Source organism: Rhinopithecus roxellana, chromosome 11 (genome assembly GCF_007565055.1).
Source record: "Rhinopithecus roxellana isolate Shanxi Qingling chromosome 11, ASM756505v1, whole genome shotgun sequence".
Lineage (NCBI taxonomy): Eukaryota > Metazoa > Chordata > Mammalia > Primates > Cercopithecidae > Rhinopithecus > Rhinopithecus roxellana.
Window position 1 is genome coordinate 112544760 of NC_044559.1, and position 16940 is coordinate 112561699.

General features: G+C 38.5%; 1 pseudogene across 1 annotated transcript; it reads right to left on the reverse strand.

Moving 5' to 3' along the window:
* Window positions 1-3471: 3471 nt before the first annotated feature.
* On the reverse strand, window positions 3472-4772 carry LOC104665690 (annotated as a pseudogene). The gene has a single exon (XR_748446.2). The product of XR_748446.2 is annotated as a 60S ribosomal protein L3 pseudogene (transcript).
* Window positions 4773-16940: the final 12168 nt, after the last annotated feature.

Sequence of the window (16940 nt, forward strand, 5' to 3'; positions counted from 1 at the left end):
AGCATTGCTTTCAGCAATTCTGTCTCTTCTTTGCCACCACAGGACTGTTCCTTATGGCTTGTTTTTGAGATGTTTCCTTCATGATCTGTCTTTGTGCTGCCTTGCCCCATCACCCCTCAACACTGCACTTCAGTGGAGACTGATGCAGATGGTGCTGTTTCTATTTCTTTTTCCTTTTTAGAGACGTGGTCTTGCTCTGCTTCACAGGCTGGAGTACAGTCCTGTGATCATAGCTCGCTGCAGCCTCAAACTCCTGGGCTCAAACATCCTCCTGCCTCAGTCTGCTGAGTAACTGGGACTACAGGTGCATGGCACCATGCCTGGCCAATTTTTAAAACATATATTTTTGGTAGCAATAGGGTCTTGTTATGTTGTCCAGATTGGTCTCAAACTCCTAGGCTTCAAGCATTCCTCCCACCTCAGCCTCCCAAAGTGCCGAGATTCCAGATATGACCTACTGTACTCGGCCTTGTTTTGATTTCTTTTGGACTATTTATTTCTGATCATTTTTATTGCTCTTTTCCAAACTCTACATTCCCCATCCTCTTTGAAACTTTGAATCCTGATGTGGTTGGGTGGTGGGTTCTGCCTAACTTGTTAAAGAGTGACCCTAATGAGCCTGAAGTGGTTGGTTTCACTACATTAGGGTCTTTTGACAGCTCAGGGAGAAACTGCCATTCTGTAAACATTTATCACCTCTACTAGGGAAAAAAGGCTCAGGCCTGATTATAATGGGTCAGCAAGTGGAGGAGAAGATATTATTAGCTTCAATGTCTTTGGTATTGGACTTCTTTTCATTCCTGCATTAATAACTCATAACTTATTGATCTTTTCCCTAATCTTTGTTAGTGATGTTACCTTAAATTATAAAGGACAGTAATGCAATATTAGTAACAGTTCTATCAATATACTAAAAGCTTTACCTCCTCCTACTCCTTCATTTTTAATCAAAATAGGACCTTCCTGAAGGCTTGGGTTATGAGTACAATGAATTTATGTTGGTCTAGTATGCAATATTATGATTTAAAAGCATTTCTCAATGGCCAAGTAGATAAGGAATTATATGAAATTCTACAAATACCAAGAGGTATTTCAGTGATTTACAAATATTGTCTGCCTTCTGTATGCATAAAATGTCATAGATTGGTGCCAGTGAACACACACATATATCTCAGGTGAGCATTGGCTTCAAATAACTTACTGGTACATTCTAGGAGAGAAAAATTAAAAAAGAACTTACATGAAATATTTCCTAAATAACACAAGAAAACTTAAACCTAAATGTTAGATTGGTTGGAGATATACATATACAACCAGTTGGGGATTATGTATATTTATATTATATATAATTATATATGTTGAAGATTTTATGAATATATTGGCTGGAGATTATATATATATGTGTATTCTGATGATATATATGATCATCAGAATTCAGAGCAGGGGAACTATAGATTGAATGAAGTCAAAGATACCAATATGAAGGAGAAGGAAGAATTTGGATAATTTGGATAGAGGGGAGCAGGGTGGGGAGAAGAAGAGTTCCAGGCATGGGAAATAACACTGGTAAATTAAAAAAGAAGGACTAAATTGTGGGAATTTATGGAAGGCCAGGATGACTTGAGCTCAGGGCTCTTGTGACATAAAAGACTTAGTGAGCTTTTTACTAATATCTTCAGTGTATGAATAAAGTTGATGATAAAGAACTTTAAGAATATGCAGTTCTCTGTACAGATATGAAGTAGCAATTATCCTCAAATTATATTGTTGCTAGTTTAAGTAGTTTAGTCTATTTGCCAAAATTGAAAGAAAATCATGAAATCACAACTACTTATATTTGCAAATACACTGGAGTGTCCGAAAATGACAAAAAGCACAGATTTACCTTTGACTTTGTACAGAGTAAGATCTAGAACAGTGAGAATCTTGGCACTTGCTGGATTTTTAAGAGTTGCATGGATTTAATATAAAGACATCTTTTGGTGTCGACCTCAAAGGGATAGTATATGTGACTCTCCAGGCCACCTGTAGAAGGCAGTCTTCATTGTCCAGGGAAAGTGTTAAGCGTTGATAAAACCCCACTGATATGAGATATTTCAAAAAAATTTCTGGCTTGTAATTAGAACCAGCCAAAATGATTTTATTGAGTATCTTCTATGACCCCAGCAGCCTATGAGAAAATATGTGAGACCCCTGATTCTTGATCCTACAGAATTTATTAGGAAGATGAGCGTATTCACTGGAGGAAAATTAGGAAATAAAGACATATACAAGGAGGGAATATTTGAAGGGGGTATAAGTGGATGTCTTTGCTGATGTTCTTTCTCTCATTTCCCTTTTCCTTAGGAAATTGATCTGTCATATTTTCAACTGCTATCTCTACTGGTGACTCAAATAGATATCTCTTCTGGATTTCCTACCCATACGCTGAGCATTTTTGCATCATCCTAAACTTCAGATCTCCAAACCCAAACTCTGTCTCTCCCAACCAGATTAAGTCTCATTTCCTTTCTGCCTTTTATAGTACCCTTCTAATCACCCAGGCTTAAAATCATTGACTATTTCTGCATATCTGTATGTCTTTTATTTATCACTCACCATGGCCACTTATTCTGGATTGTTAGTAGATCAAGAGAATAGAGAGATTTTTAATCAAATGAGCCCAGATATGCAAAGCAAGTATGGAGGAGAGAAGGAAATGAAGTGACATTCTCAGATCTCTTCCGTGGAAGACACAGATGGTAGAGTTTTGACTTAGTGGCACTGAGATAGATCTGTTTCGGTGCAAGATAGAACAATGGGAGAGATCCCGGCTGGGTGCGGTGACTCAGGCCTGTAATTCCAGCACTTTGGGAGACTGAGGTGGGCGTATCACCTGAGGTCAGGAGTTTGAGACCAGCCCAGCCAACATGGTGAAACCCCGTCTCTATTAAAAATACAAAAATTAGCCAGGCATAGCAGCGGGTGCCTGTAATCCCAGCTGCTTGGCAGGCTGAGGCAGGAGAATTGCTTGAACTCGAAAGGTGGAGGTTAGAGTGAGCTGAGGTCATACCACTGCACTCCAGCCTGGGTGATAGAGAGAGACTCTGTCTCAAAACAACAACAGGAGAAATCCCCACATTCCTTGGCCTGAAAATGTATTTGTATATACATTACCTGTTAAGTTCCTTAATATTGGTATATCAAATTTTGATAGAGTTTTGCTTTCAAAGTTTCAGAAAAGCTTAGCATTGAAAGGAATTTGCATCTTTAAATTTGCATTTTCTATCACTGCGTTTTGGTATCCTGGTGGGTTTACATGCAAAACACATCTATCTCCAGACTGTCTAATGTGCTATTGTCAATTAGTGGAATGAACTGTTATGTGTTGTGGGCTGTTTTTCCCCGGTGGCATTTAAACAGAGATGGCATCGCTGTTTCAGATCCTGAAGACGTGAGCCTAGCATTGGGTAGGAGATTGGACTAGCTTTCTTTTTTTTTTTTTCAGTGGAAAATAACTTTTATTGAGACCCCACCAGCTGCAAAATCTGCTCCTGGCATTAAGCTCCTTCTTCCTTTGCAATTCGGTCTTTCTTGAGTGGTCCCATGAATGCTTTCTTCTCTTCCATGGTCCAGAAGCGGCCATGGCCAAACTTGGAGGTGGTGTCAATGAACTTAAGGTCAATCTTCTCCAGAGCCCGCCGCTTCGTCTGCACCAGCAAGGACTTGCAGAGGGTGAGCACCCGCTTCTTGGTTCCCACCACACAGCCTTTCAGCATGACAAAGTCATTGGTCACTTCACCATAGTGGACAAAGCCACCCAGAGGGTTGATGCTCTTGTCAGACAGGTCATAGTCAGTGGAGGCATTGTTCTTGATCAGCTTGCCGTCCTTGATAAGGTAGCCCTGGCCAATCTTATAGATCTTTTTATTGATCTCAGTGTGGTGATGGTAGCCTTTCTGCCCAGCACGTGCCACAGAGAAGGCCACACGAGCAGGATGCCATGCCCCAATGCAGGCCACCTTGCGCAGGCCTCGGTGGGTCTTGCAGGGCAGCTTCTTGGTGTGCCAACGACTGGTGACCCCTTTGTAGCCTTTGCCCTTGGTCACCCCGATGACGTCGATCATCTCATCCTGCCCAAACACTTGGTTCACGGGTACCTGCTGCTCGAGCCTCTCGCGGGCCCAGTCCAGTTTCTCGGCCATGGTGCCTCCGTTCACCTGGATCTCCATCAGGTGGGCCTTCTTCTGGCACAGAGGAAGCAGGCGCATCTGGGTGTGGGCAATGACACGGATGACTTGGCAGTACTTCTTCATGCTGCTGAAGTCCTTCTCCAGCTGCTTCTTGCCATCCTCATCCTGCCATTTCTTGCAGTACTTGGTAAAGGCCTTCTTCTTAGATTTATGCCAGTTCTTATAGAAACGCCTTTTGCATTCATCACTGATGTGCTCAGCGAAGACAGTCTTGAAGGTCCGGAGGCCTCGAGGGGTTTCCACGTAGCCCACAATGTCCACAACCACCATGGGTGGCGTCTCCACAATGGTTACAGCCTCCACCACCTCCTTCTTGTTCACCTTAGATCCTGGCCTGTCGACTTCCCGCACAATGTGGGTCATGCCAGCCTTGTATCCCAGGAAGGCTGTGAGGTGGACCGGCTTAGACAGATCATCCTTAGGGAAGCTCTTAACCTTCCCGCGATGCCTGCTGCTGCGCTTCCGGTGCAGGAAGCCGAGGGACCCATGTCTGGGAGCGGAGAACTTTCTGTGAGACATCACGCCATCAAATCCCGCCGGTAGAGAGGAGATTGGACTAGCTTTCTATGACTCATTCTAAGATTAGGATTTTCTAACTTTACAGTGATTCATAAGACAATTATTTCATAATGCATTTCTACTATTATAGAGTGTGCATGTGATAGGCATACATTGATTTGGACTTCTTCTATGACAACTTGGAAGGCAGAAAGTTAAGCACTTAAAAATGATGTCCAAGGGTGGCAGAGTATTTACGGATTATGCTATGATTGTTGAATTAAACTGAAATAAATATTATCTTGAGTTTATTTTTGGTAGGATGGAACTCAAGAGGTAGGGGCTGCACCTTGGAAGCACTGGGATTGGCAAGACCGTGGCATTAAAGTGATTGATTCCCTGACAATTAGCCTAAGTTTATAGAGTTATACAGTGTTAAGGGCTCAGGGTATCTCTCCATAAGCAAGATAGAAAGGGATGGAAAGAAATACCATTTCCTTCTTTGAAGTGAAGCCATGTGAGATAAGGAATGAAAGAGTATAATTTTAAGGCATTTGGTAGATACTTTTAAAAAAATGTTTCATGGCCAAACATACTTTAGAATTGATCTCCTGGGGTTTTCAGTCAGGTCCGATGTTCTCAGTGTGATGTTTTCAGATGCCTCCTCTATTCCAGGGAGGAAGTCAGAAGTTATTGTATGAAGCCTGAAAATGTAGTTCCTTTAGATCCTGTGCCAGTATCTCATCATCATCTTGGGACAAAGAATATGGTAAACATCCACAACTTACACAATAGAATGGAAGAATTCCTTTGAACCAGATTAACCGTAGGGAAAATATCTGCATATCTTCATAGCAGCCAACACAGAGCTGTGTGTATTTAGCACTGACTTCAGACCTCACTTGGGTGTGTGTTCTTCCTCTGCAGGGCTTAGTTCTCCACAGGGAACTTCTTCACTCTAATCCTCTTGTATAGGTGGTCCTGTACTTTTTGTTGTTGTTGGTGGTGGTGTTGTCATGAAATACTTTTCAAGAGTGCCAATCCCCAATAAATATAGAAGGATGATGGGAGAGAGAACCACTATTTTATGACTGCCCTAGTAATTAATAAGTGACCTAGGTAAGAACGGCCAGCAGGTGCTAAAATCAGTGAGTGAAAGATTGTTGAGGAATAGAATATTCTCCAAGTATCAACCCTTGGACTACTTAGTTACAAAGATGAAACACACCTTTATGATGGAGAATACTTCAAACCAGTGATCAAATTTAAACAAATTTTTTTTTTTGAGACAGAGTCTCACTCTGTTGCCCAGGCTGGAGTGCAGATGTGCTATCACAGCTCACTGTAGCTTTGACCTCCTAGGCTTAGGTTATCCTCCTATCTCAGCCTCCTGAGTAGCTGGGGATACAGGCACATGCCATCATGCAGGGCTAATTTTTAAATTTTTGGTAGACACAGGGTCTCCCTATATTGCCCAGGCTGGTTTCGAATTCCTGGTCTCAAGGGATCCTCCTGCCTCAGCCTCCCAAAGTGCTGGGATTACAGGCCCCTGTGCCTGGCTAAATTTAAACAACTTAACATCATTAGTAGAGTAACAAATTGACATCATTTACCCGTTGACTTATTCTCTGCCCGTCACTTAGCATTCCTCCCCATTATGTTCCACCTGAATCGAATCATGAGAAAACAATTAGATAAATCCCCAAATGAGGTGTTATCCTCTTAAGAAATACCAGTCATTATAGACCAGAAAGGCTGGGGAGCTGTTTAAAGGAGATTGAAGAGATATGACATCTAAATGTAGGATGTGATCCTGGATATCATCCTGGATCAGGGAAATAGCTATCAGGGACATTTCTTGGGCCATTTGGGGAAATTTGAAAATGGACTATATAAGATAATGATATTGTATCAATGGTCAATTTCCTGAGTGTGATAATCATGCATATGTAAGAGAATGTTTTTGTTTTTGGGAGATTCATGTTGAAGCATTTATAACTTAATTGTCATGATGCTTGCTACTAACTTTCAAATGCTTCACATTTATACATATAAATTATCTAAAACATGTATGGTAATATTTATTTATAATAAAAATAAATGTTACATATGTTATATTCAGTATATTACTCAATATAACTATATATGTTATATTAAGTATATTACAAATATTTGCTTTGCACCTGCACATATACACGTTTGTGTATGTATATAAAGCAAATATGCCAAAATGTTGGTGATTGGTGAATCTAGATGAAGGGTATCTTCATCACACTAGTTTTGAAGCTGTTCTGCAGGTTTGAAATTTTTCAAAATAAAAAGTTAGGAAAAAAGAACTTTGTGTTAGAGATGAGGCAGATACAACAATCTTACAAGATCGTTGTAAGAATGATTGAGATGATGTGTATGAAAGTGCTTTGTAAGCTGTGAAAGTAATGTCTCTAAACCCCTTTGTGTTTAGGATGTAACTTGTGCTGAACTATAACACCCAATGTTGTATTTTGGGTTGTAACTTGTGCTGAAGTACAACATCCAGTGTTTGTATTTTCTATGAATGACTATGGATTCATAGGAAAGAGAAACTTAATCAGTGGTTTTATTAAGACTCATTTCACACATATGTAATTTAGAAAAAGAAAACTGACTCCATTTCACTGAGATTAATATAGTTCTGCCCATGGCATATCTAGAACAGTGTCTAAATACATCTAACAAATAATAGATTGTTTTTTTCAGTAAAGAAACAAAATTTCACTTACTTTTAATGCTCATTTAGCCAGTTGCATTTATGGAAAATCTTTCCCCAGAGGTTGGAAAGTGAGCAAACAGCAGCTTTAATATAAGTCAATAGAACATTAAGTAGAGAAAAGCTCAGAGTTGCATGCTGTGCTATTATCTTGTGATAATTTCAATTTAGGTTTCTTTTTAAGTATGCGTGTGCATTCAGGATTTTACTGTTAGACTAAATGTAAAATGGAGTCTATGTCTGTGGAGTACTGACATGAACCTGGAGAGTGAACATTTTGCCCCTTCTCAGGGAAGCAGGCCAAAATATCTGTAAAATGGTGACATTTTGATCCTGACTGGAAGACAACCATGTTGAAAGAATGATAAGGAAGGGATTATGGAACAACAAACATAACTTGTCAGCTGGAGGAGACGTTCCTGTCAGGCAATGAACTTGACGAATTTCTTCAGCTAGTATAGACAGTTCAGGTGTAGGCTGTAGTTTTCATTGGTGGTGGCTGTGGGGTGCCACATCAGCCAGACTGACACTAGGTTGCCATCTTTCTCAGTGGGCACATGAGGAAATCATGATGATGGCTATATTAGCGACCATTAAGTAATTATTCTGCACTAGGAGTGATGTTCAATGCTTTCTGTGTATTTTCTGTTAAACCTCACAATATCCCCGAGGTTGGTAAGAAATATTTCTAATATTCCTTTTTTTATAGATTAGGTGGACTTAGGTTAGATAGCTTATGTAAGGTCATACAGATAATAGTGGCCAAGTTGCTACTTGAACCCAGGTTGTGTGACTCTAGAGCCTGTTTTATAACCACCACGCTATACTCAACTGATTCTCTAAAGTTGATATTTGAGAGAACAGATGAAAAAGATGTGAAGGCTTTTTAGCTATAGAGAGATGCGTTCAGCAATGATTGAGGAAAAGGGATTGGAATTACTCTGTCAACATAACATACTAAGAATAACTAGGCAATATATAGGACCCAACAGTTGTCAGACATTAGACAAGCAGCACAGACAGTGACCTTTTGGAGAAGGCAAACAAACGAGATTGTTGCAGCTTGCTGCCTGGAGAGAGTTCTAGGCTGAGGCACAGGAATACATATTATATTTCTAGACATGTAGCAGAGCCCAGGAATTACCCTAAGTTGAGGAGACACAGTTCAGAGGTTGGAGAGGCTAAGGCTGCTAGAATTCACAAGGCCAGATCTTGGTTAGAAGAGACCTAACCAAGGTTAGGAGAGACAGAGAGGCAACTCTAGAGATCTGTTGAGTTTTCAGTGAGGAAACTCCCCGAGGCCAGAGAAAGACTCAGGAGAGAATCAAGAATTGGGTGGAGTCATCCAGGAGCTCAATAGATTTTTTTTTTTTTTTCCCTTATCACCCAGAGTGGAAAGACCCTGGTTCTCAGGGAACCATTGTCTCCTGGTGGGTCTCATGGTGGGGCCAAATTTGCCCTTGACGAAAGGTTCTTCTGGTCTTACTTGGCAGAGCTTAAGAGCAAGCCATGGAAGGAACAGGTTGTGTCCAAGTAACTTTATTGCACCCAAATCAAGCTCAGAAATATTTAAAAGAATAAAAAGCTCCAGTACCAACAAAGTAACATGTATATTTCTGAAATCCAATAAAAAGTACCAGTCATTCAGGTTGGGTGCTGTGGCTCACACTTGTAATCCTAGCATTTTGGGAGGCTGAGGTAGGAAGATTGCTTGAGCCTAGCAATTCATGACCAGTCTGGGCAACATAGTGAGACCCCCATCTCTGGAAAACAATCTAAAAAGTAGCTGGGATTGGTGGGGCACACCTGTAGTCCCAGCCACTCAAGAGATTATGGTGGGAGGATTGCTTAAATCCAGGAGTTTGAGGTTGCAGTGAGCTATGATTGTGCCACTGCACTCCAGCCTGAGTGACAGCAAGACCTTGTCTCTAAAAAAGTAAAAATAAAAAGAAATTACCAGGCATTCAAAGAAGCAGGAAAATGTGACCCGTAATGAGGAGAAAAACAGTATATAGAAAAAGGCCTAGAAATGACACAGATGATAGAATTACTAGACAAGGACTACTATGGACTGAATTGTGACCCTCCTCATCTTTACCAAATCCGTATATTGAAGTCCTAACCCCTAATGTGATGATACTTGGAGACGGAGACTTTGGTAATTTGGTAATTAGTGTTAGGTGATGTCGTGAGAGTAGGGCCTTTATGATAAGATTAATAACTTTATAAGAAGAGGAAGAGAGAGATACAGATTAACTTTTTGCATGTGCCGTGTGAGAACACAGTGAGAAGGAAGCGATGTGCAAATCAAAAAGAGGGCTCTCACCAGGAACTGAATTGGTTGGCAGCTTGAGTTTGGACTTCCAACCTACAGAATGGTAAGAAATAAATATCTGTTGTTTAAGCCACCCAGTCTATGGTATTTTGTTATAGCAGCCTGAGCTAATATAAGGCCATTAAAACAACTATTGTAAATATACTGCATATGTTCAAGTATGTAGAGGAAAACATGAGTACGATAAAGAGAGTCATTGAAGATATAAAATAGACATGCATTAAATTTCTAGAGTTAAAAAAATACAAGACAGAAGATACAAGAGAGGGATAAACAGCAACAATTAGTAAACTTGAAGACATAGCAATTATCTAAAATGAAACAAGAAAAAAAGGACTAAAAAGAATTAACGGAGCATCAGTGAGTAGCGGGACCATAGAAAATAGCCCATCCATATTTATAATTATAGTGACAAAAGGAGTGGAAGAAAAGAAACATATCTTAAAAAATAATGGCTAAAAAATTAAGAGCGGAGGGGGAAGGAACAGAAAAAAAATCTAAAGAAATAGTGGCTGAAAAATATCCAAATTTGCTGAAAATTATCATCCCACAGACCCCAAATTTCAATAAGCTCCAATTAGAAGAAAGTGGAAAAAAACCACACCAAGGCACATCATATAATCAAAAGCAGTCAGAGACAAAGGACATTATGCACAGAAGAACAAAGGTGATATTGAGCTAACTCCTTGTTGGAAACAATGCAAGTCAGAAGACAATGGAGCAGCACCTTTAAGGCACTGAAAGAAAAAATCTCTCAAAGTAGACTTCCATACCAAGTGAAAAAAATTTTTAAATAGATGAAATAAAGACCTTCCCAGACATACAAAAGCTGAAAGAATTTATCATTAGCTGACCATCAGTATGGGAAATGTTAACAGAAGGCCTTTAGACAGGAAGAAAATGATACCAGATGGAAACTGAATCTGCACAAAGAAATAAAAAGCACTAGAAAAGGTAAATATGAACGTAAATATAAAAGACTTCTTGTTTATGAAAGTATCTTTAAAAAACAATTAACTATTTAAAGCGAATATTTTAACAAGGTATTATGGTAGTAAAATCTGTGACAGTAGTAGCACAAAGACCAGGAAGGGGCAAAAGGGAAAAAGTGTCATGAGGTTATCACACTATATGTAAAGTGTTATAACAGAACTTGAAGGTAGACTGTATCAATGTAAAGATGTTTATTACAAACCCTAATGAAATGACTAAAGAAACAACACAAAGAGATATAGCTAGTAAGCCAATAAAGAAGATACAAAGAATCATAAAAAAAACTTAATTCAAAAGAAGATAAAAATGAGCAAAAAGGAACAAAGAACAGATTGGAAAAACAGAAAACAAATAGCATGATGATATATTTAAACTCAGTCATGTTAATAGTCACATTAAATGTAAATGGCCTAAATTCTGTCAATTAAAAGACAGGCTCTGTCAGATTGGATTAAAAAAAAAGCAGGACCCAACTTTCCATTGGCTAAAAGAAACCTAATTAAATATAAAGACACAAATAGGGTAAAAGCAAAAGGATGGGAAAAGATATAGCATGCCAGCATTAATCAAAGAAAGCTGGAGTAGCTGTATGCATATGGGACAATGTATATTTCTGAGCAGGAATTATTACTAGGAATAAAGAGGGTAATTTCAAAATGATAAAGGAATCGTTTTCTCAAGAGAACATAGCAATCCTAAATGTGGTTGAAGTTTCTAATCCTAAACTGAAAGAAGAAATAGCCAGACCACCATTTAGGTGGAGATTTCAACACCTTACTCTCGATAATTGGTAGAACAAACAGACAGAAAATAAGTAAGAATATAGAGTAATTGAACAGCACTATAATCAACATGATCAAATTGACATTTATAGAACATCCTATCTCACAACAGCAGAATACAAGTTCTTTTCAAGTGCACACAGAACATTTACCAAGATAGACCATATTTTGGGCCATAAAACAAATCTTAATCAATTTAAAAAGATTTAAGTCATTCAGGGTATGTTTTCTGACCACAGTGAGATTAAATTAGAAATTAATCACAGAAAGATATCTGGAAAATCTCCAAATATTTGGAAACCACACAACACACTTGAATAACCATCAATACAAGAAGAAATCACAAGTGAAATTAGAAAATATTTTGAAGTAAATGAAAATTAAAACAACGTATTAAAACCCACAACAACAATTTGTGAGTTACCAATAAACAATGCTTAAAGGGAAATTAATAGCATTAAAAGTATATTACATTAGAAAACTAGAAGGTTCTAAAACCAATGACTTAAGCTTCAACCATAAGAAACCAGAAAAAGAAGAGCAAATTAAAGCCAAAGTAAGCAGAAGAAAGGAAATAATAAACTATAGGAGCGAATCAATGGCATAAAAAACAGAAAAATAATAGAGAAAATCAGTGAAAGCAAAGGCTAGTTTTTTTTACTTTATTAAAATACTGAGCTTATTTTAAATGTATATTTTTGTCTTCCCACCATTTCCATGTCTGACCATTGGTGCTACTATGTATGTAGTACATACATACTTTAAGTATGTATGTACAAACTTAAAACCAAGCAAAGGGTGGAGTTCCATTTTTACAAGGTAAATGACATTTTGGACAACACATTCTTGGCAATGGGACCTGGACAACATTTATCAAACATGGTAGGGAAAGTTCTCACTCTGCATTATAAAAAGGACAGCCAGATATCATCTGTTACAGAGACGAAATAAGATGGAAAATTTTTAACAAACTGTTAACACTGTTTTCTTAAAGAGACTTAATCCACTGCCAGAGATCTGAACAGCCTCCTGGTCAGTCATCCAGAAGGAACTCTTCACATAATTGATGAACTTGGCTTCCATTTTGGGAAGAGAACCACCTATATTTGCTTGCAATTTTGCTGTAATGTCCTTTTGTTGTTTTAGGAGTTTTTTCCTGTATTTTATTTTATTTTTATTTTTATTTTTTTTTAGAATTCTTGTCCTTTTGATCTTGGTGTTGATGGTTTTGAGTCCTTTCCATGGTGGAAATGATTTTTGTGCATTTTTGGCTGGAGCATCTCATATAGATTTCTTCACTGGCATTGTTTCTTCAGTTTCCTCATTATCAAAATCTCCTCCTCCTCCCTCCTCCTCCTCTTTCCTCCTCCTCCTCCTCCTCTTCCTCCACCTCCTCCTTCTTTTTATTCTCCTTCTCTTTCTCCTTCCTTCTCCTCTTCCTGCTCCTCCTCCTCCTCCTTCTTCAGCAGTGGCAGCAAGTTTTACTTTTTTCTGTGGAAACTTGTTACCACCTCCAGGGGCAGATCACTTTCCAGATACACTTAAGAGTTTCACATCCTCCTCCTCTTCATCTTCTGACTCCGCATCTTCCTCCACAGATACTGAGTGCTGTCCACGAATATGTACAGGCCCTGAACCACACTTCAACTCTAAGACCGGGTGGTGTAATTTCAAAGCCCCTAAGGGAAACCATTGACTGTACAGACATTTTCCTTTTTTTTTTTATGTTTTCTTTTTTTATGATACTTTAAGTTCTAGGGTACATGTGCACAATGTGCAGATTTGTTATATAGGTATACATGTGCCATGTTTGTTGGTTTGCTACTCCCATCAACTTGTCATTTATATTAGGTATTTATCCTAATGCTATCCCTCCCCCAGTTCCCCACTCCCAGACAGGCCCCGGTGTGTGATGTTCCCTGCCCTGTGTCCAAATGTTCCCATTGTTCAATTCCCATCTATGAGTGAGAACATTAGGTATTTATCCTAATGCTATCCCTCCTCCAGTCCCCCAACCCCCGACAGGCCCCAGTGTGTGATGTTCCCCTCCCTGTGTCCATGTGTTCTCATTGCTTAACTCCCACCTATAAGTGAGAACATGCAGTGTTTGGTTTTCTGTCCTTGTGATAGTTAGCTTAGAATGATCGTCTCCAGCTTCATCCATGTCCCTGCAAAGGACGTGAACTCAACGTTTTTTATGGCTATATATTATTCCATGGTGTATATGTGCCACGTTTTCTTAATCCAGTCTATCATTGATGGACATTTGGGTTGGTTCCAAGTCTTTGCTATTGTGAATAGTGCTGCAATAAACATATGTGTGCATGTGTCTTTATAGTAGCATGATTTATAATCCTTTGGGTATATACCCAGTAATGGGATCACTGGGTCAAATGGTATTTCTAGTTCTAGATCCTGGAGGAATTGCCACACTGTTTTCTACAATGGTTGAACTAATTTACACTCCCACCCACCAAGAATGTAAAAGCATTCCTGTTTCTCCACATCCTCTCCAGTGTGCGTTGTTTCCTGACTTTTTAATGATCGCCATTCTAACTGGCGTGTGATGATATTTCATTGTGGTTTTTATTTGCATTTCTCTGGTGACCAGTGATGATGAGCATTTTTTCATGTGTCTCTGTTGGCTGCATAAATGTCTCCTTTTGAGATCACCAATTATTTTTAAGAACAGTCCGGCTAGGGGCTCGTGCAAAGGATGAATTGCACATTGTTGAAGCAGAGGCAATGTATGATGAAGGCAGTCCAATTAAAGTAATACTGGCAACTTTGAAAATGTCTGTACAAAATCAAAGTGCAAAAATCACAAGCATTCCTATACAGCAATAACAGACAAACAGAGAGCCAAATCATGAGTGAACTCCCATTCACAGCTGGTACAAAGAGAATAAAATACCTACTATCATCAGAGGGAACAGGCAACCTACAGAATGGGAGAAAATCTTTGCAATCTGCCCATCTGACAAAGGGGTAATATCCAGAATCTACAAAGAACTTAAACAAACTTACAAGAAAACACAAACAAACCCATCAAAAAGTGGGCAAAGGATATGAACAGACACTTCTCAAAAGGAGACATTTATGCAGCCAACAGAGACACATGAAAAAATGCTCATCATCACTGGTTACCAGAGAAATGCAAATAAAAACCACAATGAAATACCATCACATGCCAGTTAGAATGGCGATCATTAAAAAGTCAGGAAACAACACATGCTGGAGAGGATGTGGAGAAACAGGAATGCTTTTACATGTTGGTGGGAGTGTAAATTAGTTCAACCATTGTAGAAAACAGTGTGGCAATTCCTCCAGGATCTAGAACTAGAAATACCATTTGACCCAGTGATCCCATTACTGGGTATATACCCAAAGGATTATAAATCATGCTACTATAAAGACACATGCACACATATGTTTATTGCAGCACTATTCACAATAGCAAAGACTTGGAACCAACCCAAATGTCCATCAATGATAGACTGTATTAAGAAAATGTGGCACCATATACACCATGGAATACTATGCAGCCATAAAAAGGATGAGTTCATGTCCTTTGCAGGGATGTGGATGAAGCTGGAAACAATCATTGTAAGCAAACTATCACAAGGACAGAAAATCAAACACTGCATGTTCTCACTTATAGGTGGGAGTTAAGCAATAAGAACACATGGACACAGGAAGGGGAACATCACACACTGGGGCCTGTCGGGGGTTGGGGGACTGGAGGAGGGATAGCATTAGGATAAATACCTAATGTAAATAACGAGTTGATGGGTGCAGCAAACCAACAAACATGGCACATGTATACCTATGTAACAAACCTGCATGTTCTGCACATGTATCCCAGAACTTAAGATAGAAAAGAAAAATAAATGAAGATTATTACAGACCAATATTCTTCATGAACACATGTAAAAGTTATTAACAGACTTTTAGCTAATAAAATTCAACAATATGTAAAAAAGATAATATGGCCAAGTGGGGTTTCTTCCAAGAATTCAGAGTTGGCTTAACATGAAAAAAAAAATTAATCAATGTTTTCCATATCAGCAGACTAAAAAGGAAAAACCATATGTTTATCTTAATTGGTGCAGAAAAAGCATTTTACTATGTGCAACATCAATTCTTGATAATAACTCTGAGCAAACTAGGAATAGATGGAAACTTCTTCATCCTGATATAGGGCACCTATGAAAAATGTAAAGCTAACATCTTACTTGATGGTGAAAGACAGAAAGTTTTCCCCTGAGATCAGGAACAAGGTGAGGATGTTTGCCTCATTACTTCTATTTAACATAGTACTGGAAGTTGTTATTGGTGCAGTAAGGCAAGAGAAAGTAATAAAAAGCACACAGATTGGAAAAGAAGGATAGACTGTCTTCATTCACAGACCACGTGATTGTCTATGTGGATAATCCTAGGGAATCTGAAAAAAAAAAATCAACTAGAACTAATAAGTGAGTTCAGTGGGAATGCAGTATATAAACTAATATAAAAATCATTTGCATTTCTATGTACTGGCCATAAGCAATTAGAACTTGAAATTGAAAAACAATGCAATTTATGACAGCATCAAAACTTATGAAACACTGGGGATAAATTTGAGGAAAAGTGTGTAAAACTTCTACACTGAAAACTACAAAATGTTGCTGGAAAAATTAAATAAGGCCTAATGAAATGGGGAGATATACAATGCTCATAGATTGGAAGACTCAATATTGTTAAGATACCAGTTCTCCCCAAATTGATCTATATATTTAACATAATTTCAGTTGAAATTCTAGAAGGCTCTTTGTTCTGTATAATTTGACTTGCTGATTCAAAAACACAATTTTGGAAAAAGAAGAACAAAGTTAGAACACTTATAGTATGTGATGTTAAACGTTATTATACAGCTCTGGTAATCAGGACAGTGTGGTAATATTATACAGGTAGAAGACATACAGGGCAATGGAGAGCAGTGATTTTCCACAAAGACACCAAGTTAATTCAATTGGGTGAGGAGAATTCTTTCAACAAGGGGTGCTGGAACAATTGTATATCCAGAAGCACAAAAACAAAACAAAACAAAACCTCACTTACCTCACAGCACATGGAAGAATTAACTTGAAGCATATCATAAACTTAAATGTAAGAGTTCAGGCAATTAAACTTCTAGAAAAAAATGTAGAATATCTTAGTGACTTTGGGCTAGGCAAACATTTTAAGAATATGGCTCAAAAAGTATAACTATAAATGAAAAAAATGGATACGTTGACTTTATGAAAATGAAAACCTTTTTCTTTTCAAAAGATACTAATAATTGCATGTCACGAACTAGGGAGCCAGAGAATAGG